This window comes from Salvia hispanica, chromosome 2 (assembly GCF_029641045.1).
Source record: "Salvia hispanica isolate PSC_SH4W2 chromosome 2, Shi_PSC_v1, whole genome shotgun sequence".
Lineage (NCBI taxonomy): Eukaryota > Viridiplantae > Streptophyta > Magnoliopsida > Lamiales > Lamiaceae > Salvia > Salvia hispanica.
The window spans coordinates 11,928,063-11,938,081 of NC_142693.1; the positions used below are offsets into that span (position 1 = coordinate 11,928,063).

General features: G+C 34.3%; 3 long non-coding RNA genes across 3 annotated transcripts; 2 read left to right on the forward strand and 1 right to left on the reverse strand.

Annotated features, from left to right (window-relative positions):
• Positions 1–213: 213 nt before the first annotated feature.
• On the reverse strand, positions 214–1,732 carry LOC125216635 (uncharacterized). Its single transcript, XR_007175440.2, has 2 exons — positions 570–1,732; positions 214–507 (listed from the first exon to the last, which is right to left on the reverse strand). It is a non-coding gene; the product is annotated as an uncharacterized LOC125216635 (long non-coding RNA).
• Positions 1,733–4,630: 2,898 nt separating this feature from the next.
• Positions 4,631–5,723, forward strand: LOC125220250 (uncharacterized). Its single transcript, XR_007176343.2, has 2 exons — positions 4,631–4,752; positions 5,490–5,723. It is a non-coding gene; the product is annotated as an uncharacterized LOC125220250 (long non-coding RNA).
• A 2,878-nt stretch (positions 5,724–8,601) lies between these two features.
• LOC148931577 (uncharacterized) lies at positions 8,602–9,694 on the forward strand. The gene is made up of 2 exons (XR_016134990.1): positions 8,602–8,722; positions 9,461–9,694. It is a non-coding gene; the product is annotated as an uncharacterized LOC148931577 (long non-coding RNA).
• Positions 9,695–10,019: the final 325 nt, after the last annotated feature.

The window sequence follows — 10,019 nt, forward strand, 5'->3', positions numbered from 1 at the left end:
CCGCCGCCCCCGCACACACCACTTATAATAAAATGTAAGTGGAATAAGTTGGTGGAATATGATGTATTATTACTGTAATACCCGCTTCTTTCATTATCCTTTTCGTTGATGTTTAATGTCGAACTAAAGAATCTTCGCTCTATTGCTTCGTTGTGTTAAATAAGAACTCATTACTTACTGATGCTTAGTGTTGATAGTTCGCAAAACAAAACCTTGAAGTGAAAATCAAATGAACTAAACAATTGGAATTTACATTGTAGAATGTCAGGAATTTTCGAATAGCAATTCTTACTCAATAAACGAACAACTAATCTTCAAAATACTACAATACTTAGAACAAGGCTTCCAATAAAGGAAACAAAGAAAGGGAAAGATAAATGTGCATGGAACAAATGGCATCGGGTCTCTTTTTCCGGGCCGAAAGTTGCGGCCGTTTTCCGATCAGCCGTTGGGCCCGGGGTATCAAGCTGTCCCGGATAGCAGCTTGGCAACCAAGTTTTTCTCGACCTGCAAGGTAGAGATCAGTTTTTGTCCACTAAGGATCATAAGAAAACAAAAGGGGCTCTTACCATAGGGATGGAGACAACTTTTCTTTAGTTATAGATGACCAAAGAATCACCATAAGAGGCAAGTCAGCCCTGCAGCTCCTTTGGCACAACAGCAACCTGCTTCTCTGCACAATCAAACAACCCCAATTAATAACTAGTACTAGGTACCCATAAAGATGCAAGTTTTGCAGCCATGAAGGAGAGACAAGGAGATCACTAAAAGTGAGATTTCTGCAGCATAGCAACAAACGATACAGCAGCCATTTAAGGCTCAAGAGTACCCCACAATCTGCCTATAAAGGCCCCTCCATACCACACACCAACTCCTTTCACCCACACTTCAAAATTCAGCAAAAACAGAGAGTTAGAGGGTAGAGCAAGTAGTGAGCAGCAGCAAGTCAGCCACTCCCTCAATTTTCAGAGGTAATACACCTCCACCCTTTCCTCCCAATCATTTTTCATGCCATCATATAGAGTCACCACAACTTAGGAATCACAATCAATATAAAACAAGCACGATAGGCTGCCTTTATGCTATAGTTTTGTAGCAAGTTCTTTTAAGGGTTAAGCTCTTTCCAGTGAGCAAACAAATAAATCCCAACAAGTTCAAGAAATCCCCATTAATCACAATATAGAGCTTCTGCCACAAACTCAATTAATGGATTCAATAATCAAACTCCCACAAGATCAAAGCTTGAAATCACCAATAGTCAAGAATCGATTGTTACATAGGTTGCTAAATAAACCCCGATTTGAGCTAAGCAAAGGAAGGCAGCAAAAACTTAGCTTATAGAGAGGAACCGGAGGAAGGGAAAGGCGACGCCTTCTCCCTAACCGGGGCAGTAACGGCTGTTCCACCGCGTCGGGAAGCGGCGAGGCCTCAGGCGTGCGGCGACGGCGGAACTGGCTGGCGCGACGGTGATGCCGAGAACTCCTCCGCGTTTTCAACGGAGAGCGGCGGAGGAGCACAGGCGACAACCCCGCCTTACGGAGTGTCTGACTGCGACGGCGGTGCTGCCTCGCTGAGCTCACGTACGCAACAACACCGGCTGTCACCGGTCCAGGGCCGGCTTCGGGCGGCGGTGCTGTGTAGCAGCTGAGAGATCGAGCTCATAATCCGGCGAGAGGCGTCGACGGTGGCGGTGAGAATGAGGCGATACCGCCGAGAGAGAGAGGAGGGAGAATGGATTAGGGTTGTGCGTGTTGAATTGGGAATTTTGTGATTTGTTGAGAGAGAGACACCCATGGTTTAGGGAAGGGAGTAGTTGGGCTTCATTTTTTTTTATTTGGTATTGGGCCTCTCTAGTAATAGATTGGGCCACCAATTAATTAAAGTATGGACTAAGATTTTATTTAAATCATGGGCCTTTTTATGTTATGGATTAATTAATAGTCCGCTAATTATTTCCACGAAGATAAGTCTTTTTTTTTTCCGAACCTTAGCTTAAATGCTCGGATGATTAATTTTAAGAAATTATAATACGCTAACGATGAATAGACCTCGAGCCTAATTTTTAGTACTTAAATAAATGGCTTAGAAGGTAGCACCCTCTAGTAAAGCGAATAAATTTCTCTAATTTAATTAAATCTACTGATTTAATTAATATTCAAGAATTCTAGAACTCTTCTAGAAATTTTAGAGGAAGAATAAAATGATCACGCACTTAGGATGCATTCATGTTTAAGCTTAATGGATAGCTAAAAATCTAATTAAGTATATGGTTATTTTATTTCCTAAAGGGACGTCTTCACACGGCATCTAAGGCCAAGTTAAGGAAATTTCGGAAGGAGCTTTAGCTTTTGAGGTGGGCATTCTTTTAAAACGTGTTTCTAGTATGAAAATGTGAAATTTTGCTCAAGTATGTTGTCATGCCATGTTTTTGTTTTATGATTATCTATCTGCTTGGCTATGCCAAATCAAGTTAAATCGAATTCGGGTCCCAGTAGGGCCGCAAACCCTACTCGGACTAGTGTACACATAAGGGGACCGTGAGCTAACAAAAGGGGTTGGCCGGTCCAGTGACCGTCGTGGAATGTGGCCACATTCCCGGTTCACACAAGGTTCAGATATGGTATATCTATGTTACGTGATTGCGCAATCAAAATCTTTGCTAAAGGAAAAGTATTTTAGTGACTTGGGTCTTTTAAGTAAAACCCCGTGATCACTCAACTGTGGCATTGACAATTAAATATAGAACTATTTTTGGCAATGTGCCCACTGAGTATACCAAATACTCAGCCCTGCATGTTATTTTCAAATGTGCAGGTTGAACGTGGACGAGCAGGCGAAGGTGTTGGGACAGGCTTTTTTTTTTATAAGAAGTTAGGTAGCCCAAAGTAGCATGTCTTCATACGTGCTATTTTGTCTTGGACTCTTCCGCTGCAAAAACTTAGAATTATGTACTAGCAAGCTTTGAACTTAGTCTTGATACTCTGATCACGTTTTGATTATGTACCCATATGCCTTTGATACTTTTGATTTGAGTGATTTCATCCTTTTTATGTTGTCCCTTGATGTTTGAGATTTGTTTAGTCACGAAATAACTACGCTCACTAGCACTAGGGAGTTGTGGTCGTGACAATTACTATTTATAGTGAAAATGAAATATGACTCTTATTATGGGATGAATCGAAATGACAAAACATGACTCTTATTATGGGATGGAGGGAATATTATCAATGTCTTTGGACATTAAATTAATATTGTTAGAATGATTTTTGTATTTTTAGAAATTTTTGACTCATACCAAGTAAAGAATATGGGACATCTATTAGCGATCAAAGGGATTACTAATAAATATGGATAATTGTTTAAATTGCTTAATTTTGGCACATTCTATATCTTTAAAAATTTTAATTGTTTCATTCATCCACTGAAAATAGTTTTATTAGTGGATGATATGAGTATTGTAATGCGAAAATAGTAAAATATGAAAAATAAAGAAGTAATGCAAGTAAAATTGGAGAGATGAATATGATAGAGGAGAGAGAAATAAAAACTTGAGTAATAAACATAGAGTTCTTTTTTATTTCTATTATGACACTCATTTTAGTGGATAAATAAAAATAAAAATAAAAATAAAAATAAAAATATGAAACTGTTATATAAAACAAGAGTTTTTCTTAATTGCTTCATCTAAGTCGATTTCTAAATTGAGGCGGGAAAATCAGCAACTACACAACAATAGTTAGTATTATAAGAAATTAATGGATATATAACTGTGAAAAGTCGTCCATGATATTTTTCTATTTTGATTCGTCTTATAAAAATAGTACATTTTTATTTTTAGTAATTTTTTTTTCTCTAATGAAGTAAAATTCATTCACTAGTAATAATATATATTATTATTTTTGTTTCCATAAATCTTCTGTTTTACCAATTATTCCATCCGTTCCAGATTTGTAGTAACATTTTGCCATAAAAGTCCGTTCCACATTTGGAGTAACATTTAGAATTTACCATATTTGCACATAAAATTTTATCCCATTATTCACTAAAATTACACCCAAATGCCATTATTTACATTAAAAAAAATCAAAATAAAAACAATTGTGACATCCCTAACCCGAAACATGCATCATTTTACATTATTGCATATTATTTTATTACTTGCATAATGGATATATATTAAAAGAGTTTTAAAAAGAAAAATATTAATTTAATTAAGAAAAAAGAAAATGTAGTTAATTGACGAAATATGGTAGAATATAGTATATAGTTTGTTTGTCATTGCTTATTTATATATTATTTGCATAATTATATATTTTATATATTTATATATATATAAGTATATTTGTATTAGTACTCTAAAATGCTAAATAATTAATTTTAAGTGTGTGCATGTGTAATAACGTGAATGTGGCATAGACTAGTGTGATAATTTCTTATATTTATCCTATTAGTTAATACAATAATAGATTAATAGTATAAGTTTTGTTAGTAGTGCACGTGTGATGTGTACAGGTAAAGATAAGCCAAGTTTTTTTTTATACAGCTTAGTCACGTATTAAGTCGGCAGAAGAGAAACTTACTCTATACGTATATGTGAGTGATGTATTTTCACCGGAGAGGAGAGAAATAAAAGTTCTTAGAATAAAAAGAGGTGAAAGAAAACTATAACAAATGGAAATGGAAATAGTATAAAGATCAGTGGAAATTAGTAGATGGAATCAGGAGCTCAATTAGATGAGATATCGTATTCAGGTATGTATAAATCATACTTTTAATTTTACATATATTATGTGATGAATTGCTATGTGTTAAATTGGAGTAAATATTTGAATTATATGATGTGAGCCTGAAATGGTTATGTGTGTAGTATTTGATATTGATGTTGTGAATGATGGATATGTGATTTGCGCAATGAATATGTTTATCTATAGTATTGAAGTTATTGATGGATTATATGGATATGTAATTGGTGCAATGGATATGTTTGATGTATGGTATTGGAATTATTCGAGTCATGAGATTAAATAGGATATGTGACTGTCTTGCTCTGGATCTGATATACAATGACAAAAGACCTACGGGTCATATACATTGATAATGGACCTACGGGTCAAAGAAAATATGCAAAGAGGGGCCTTCGTGGAAAGGTCAAATCAAAGAGGGGCCTTCGTGGAAAGGTCAAAATGCAAAGAGGGACCTTCGTGGAAAGGTCAAATCAAAGAGGGACCTTCGTGGAAAGGTCAAATAAATAAAAAGGAACCTGCAGGTCGTATACAATGGAAATCCCGGGCAGATACTAGGCTGTTCAGTCACAGAATATTAAAAGGATCATAGAGGCATATGCATATGAATATTAAATTATTTATGATATTTATTACTTCCGCTGATATATGTTGGTAAATGAATGTATTTGATATTTGTATGTGGAATTAAAGGTAAGGTTTATATGCACTGAGTTGTGACTCATATAAACCACTAATATTTTTCAGGAATAAGATATGAGTGAAGTATTTGGTTGAGATGAGTCGTAGGAATTGCACATGTTATCAGGGTCGGCGGCTGACGCATTTTGGCAACCTTCTCCTCCTCATCATTTTTGCATGTAGATAAATGTGTAGTATATAGAGTGGTGAGAGGGTCCCACTGCTTTTTAGAATGTTTGAAATATGTACTTGATAAATGTTGATTTTTGAAATTATATAATATGTTTCTGAATTTATTTATAGTAAGTGCATAAGTCATAAGGGTTGGGGTGTGACAGTTTAGGTGGTATCAGAGCGGGGATAGAATCCCGCTGGGACATAGTATTCATGTATATCATATGATACATTTTGGTTATAAGTTTCATTTGCATTTGTATTGTCATGAACATATGTCACTGAGGAGAGAAGGGTCAGCCGCCCTGCATTATCTATTAATTGTAGAAACATCTCATATACACGCTACATCATATTGAGATTTTTGGTATATGGACCAATGATGAGTCAAAGAGGTAGAAACATTAAACAGCACCGAAAAAATGGAATTGTGGACTTTATGAGACTACTGATCCGGCCGAGGTTGAGACATGGTTGAAAAGGTTAGAACATGTGTTCAATCAGATGAGTTGTATGTCAGATGAGCAATTTGATTACACGGTTTCTCTTCTTTGAAGCAATACTTACTCTTGTTGGGAAACAGTCCCACAAGCTATGATACAACCTCTGGTATTCTGGTATTCAGTTCAGACGATTTTTCTAGAGAACTCAATGCTAAATATATGCAAAGAAGTATATTGTGATAAGAAGCAGAGAAGGTTTTGTCTTTAATCAAGGAACTATGTTTGTTGGTTATGAGCTGGAATTATTTCAATATGCACGGTTTTCTAGAGAACGTGTTGCGAGTTAATTCAATTGAGCTTCCGACGGATATTGATTCTTTTGTTCATACACAAGTTTTGATATTATTATGGATATAGTTTGGTTTTCACTTCATCGAATCAAGGTAACTTGTTAAGTAAAAGAAATGGTAATATAATCATTTAGACGGGATCGAGTGATATTTTACGGTAATCAATATATTGTTCAGGTTTTCTTATATTATCTAGATCGGCTTTTTGATTTATTGGAAGTGCAGATTTATCTGGATTTTCATCTTATCAGGAAACATATTTATCTATTGGGCACTGCATTTATTTTTATTTATATTTATCAACCGTCTTCATTACAATTTTTAAGAGTTGAAGAAACAGTTACAAGAGTTGTCAGAGATATGTATGACTTAATGTTTTACCTTGAAGAGCACCAATATTATTTTTGAAGAAGAAAGATGATACACTGCGACATTATATATACTATTGGAAGTCGAATCGAGTGACAATGAAGAATAAATATCTATTACCGAGAATAGAAGACTTATTTGATCAATTTCAAGGTATGCAACTGTTTTTGAGTATTGATTTTCGATCAAGATATCATCAGTTGAAGATAGCTAAAGAGAATATTGCAGGGACACCGTTTTGAACTCAGTACGACCATTATGAGTTTTGATTATGCCTTTCAAATAAACTATTGCACCTACAATTATTTATGGTATTGATGAACAAATTCTCTCAACTATTCCTGGATCCGTTAGTGATTATTTCTATTGACTTACTATTATATTCATGAAGTACGGATGGGCATGTTAATCACTTGCAGTCAGTATTACAAGTTCGGCGAGATGAACAAATCTATGTTAAGTTGAGTAAAGATGAGTTTTTGCTAGAACATGTGGTATTGTTGGGACACGTGGTATCAGGTCGTGTAATAGAAGTGGATCTACAAAAGATTGAACTGGTTTTCAACTGGAAATATTTCTCGATTATTATTCAATTGATAATGAGTTAGTACGACAGAATTCTTCTTTTATATGGAGTGAAGCATATCAAAAGAGTTTTAATGAGTGGAAGCATCGGATGAATGTGTCACCTGTTTTGGTTATCTCAGCAGGTACAAGATATTATGTTACTTACAGTGATGCGTTGAAACATGGATTTGGTTATCTTTTGACTTAATGGAAAGTTTATTGCTTATGCGTCGTAACAATCGCAAGTACATGGAGTTTCTTATTCTGTTCAAAATTTGTTATTAGCGACATTATTTTGCTTTGAAGATTTGACATCATTATCTGCAGGAATGCTTATATGGTATTCTAGTATCTTATATATTGACAGAGATCCGCGATTTACTATCTCAGTCTTGATAAAGTCTTTTTGTGAGTTTCAACTCAGAAAGGAGTCATGTGATTCGAGCAAAAATGTAAGTTTGGTCCTCATTGTATTGAACCGTGAGATATTGTTGAAAGAATTGGACCATTGGCGTATAGGTTAACATTATCTCCAGAGTTGGCACAAATTCATAATATTTTCTACGTCAGTAGGATTCTGCTTTATCAATCTGATCCTTCGCATGTTCTGGAAAATACTGATGTACTGAGGAAAAGATGAGAAACAATTATCCACATTTGTTTACCGGTTAGCAATTTCATAGACTGCGTTAACTTAGAGGGAAATGAATTTTGCGGACAAAATTCTTAAAGAGGGGAAGAGTTGTGACATCCCTAACCCGAAACATGCATCATTTTACATTATTGCATATTATTTTATTACTTGCATAATGGATATATATTAAAAGAGTTTTAAAAAGAAAAATATTAATTTAATTAAGAAAAAAGAAAATGTAGTTAATTGACCAAATATGGTAGAATATAGTATATAGTTTGTTTGTCATTGCTTATTTATATATTATTTGCATAATTATATATTTTATATATTTATATATATATAAGTATATTTGTATTAGTACTCTAAAATGCTAAATAATTAATTTTAAGTGTGTGCATGTGTAATAACGTGAATGTGGCATAGACTAGTGTGATAATTTCTTATATTTATCCTATTAGTTAATACAATAATAGATTAATAGTATAAGTTTTGTTAGTAGTGCATGTGTGATGTGTACAGGTAAAGATAAGCCAAGTTTTTTTTTATACAGCTTAGTCACGTATTAAGTCGGCAGAAGAGAAACTTACTCTATACATATATGTGAGTGATGTATTTTCACGGAGAGAGAGAGAAATAAAAGTTCTTAGAATAAAAAGAGGTGAAAGAAAGCTATAACAAATGGAAATGGAAATAGTATAAAGATCAGTGGAAATTAGTAGATGGAATCAGGAGCTCAATTAGATGAGATATCGTATCCAGGTATGTATAAATCATACTTTTAATTTTACATATATTATGTGATGGATTGCTATGTGTTAAATTGGAGTAAATATTTGAATTATATGATGTGAGCCTGAAATGGTTATGTGTGGAGTATTTGATATTGATGTTGTGAATGATGGATATGTGATTTGTGCAATGAATATGTTTATCTATAGTATTGAAGTTATTGATGGATTATATGGATATGTAATTGGTGCAATGGATATGTTTGATGTATGGTATTGGAATTATTCGAGTCATGAGATTAAATAGGATATGTGACTGTCTTGCTCTGGATCTGATATACATTGATAATGGACCTACGGGTCATATACATTGGTAATGGACCTACGGGTCAAAGAAAATATGCAAAGAGGGGCCTTCGTGGAAAGGTCAAATCAAAGAGGGGTCTTCGTGGAAAGGTCAAAATGCAAAGAGGGACCTTCGTGGAAAGGTCAAATCAAAGAGGGGCCTTCGTGGAAAGGTCAAATAAATAAATAGGAACCTGCAGGTCGCATACAATGGAAATCCCGGGCAGATACTAGGCTTGTTCAATCACAGAATATTAAAAGGATCATAGAGGCATATGCATATGAATATTAAATTATTTATGATATTTATTACTTCCGCTGATATATGTAGGTAAATGAATGTATTTGATATTTGTATGTGGAATTAAAGGTAAGGTTTATATGCACTGAGTTGTGGCTTATATAAACCACTAATATTTTTCAGGAATAAGATATGAGTGAAGTATTTGGTTGAGATGAGTCGTAGGAATTGCACATGTTATCAGGGTCGGCGGCTGACGCATTTTGGCAACCTTCTCCTCCTCATCATTTTTGCATGTAGATAAATGTGTAGTATATAGAGTGGTGAGAGGATCCCACTGCTTTTTAGAATGTTTGAAATATGTACTTGATAAATGTTGATTTTTGAAATTATATAATATGTTTCTGAATTTATTTATAGTAAGTGCATAAGTCATAAGGGTTGGGGTGTGACAACAACAAACCAAAAAGTTAAAAAGGGACCCACTAACCCACTTAATTTATTACACACTCCATCATCTCATTTCATTTAGGGTAGTGATTTAGAGACATAATGTCTCCAAGCCATAAGGGTATTATGTCATTTTGCCATAATCTAAATTATTATATGGACTACTATACCCTTATTTTAAATTAAATAATAATTAAATAAATGAATATATATCAATTAATATAAAAGGAAAGATAATCATATCAAATTAATATCTTTTATCTAAATATATGTTTAGAAGGTGCATCCCCAA